This window comes from Herpailurus yagouaroundi, unplaced genomic scaffold (assembly GCF_014898765.1).
Source record: "Herpailurus yagouaroundi ecotype Mexico unplaced genomic scaffold, PumYag 248, whole genome shotgun sequence".
Taxonomy (NCBI): domain Eukaryota; kingdom Metazoa; phylum Chordata; class Mammalia; order Carnivora; family Felidae; genus Herpailurus; species Herpailurus yagouaroundi.
The window spans coordinates 4581774-4581982 of NW_024412465.1; positions in this window are offsets into that span (position 1 = coordinate 4581774).

The following is a 209-nucleotide window of genomic DNA, read 5'->3' on the forward strand; positions in this document are numbered from 1 at the left end:
TCTCAAGGGTCTTGCCCTGCCTGGATCTCAGGTGTCCTGCCCTTCCTTGATCTCAGGGGTCCTGCCCCTCCTGGATCTCAGTGGCCCTTCCCTGCCTGGATCTCAGGGGTCCTGTGCCCCCTGGGTCTCCGTGGCCCTTCCCTGCCTGGATCTCAGAGGCCCTGTCCCTACTGGATCTCAAGGGTCTTGCCCTGCCTGGATCTCAGCGG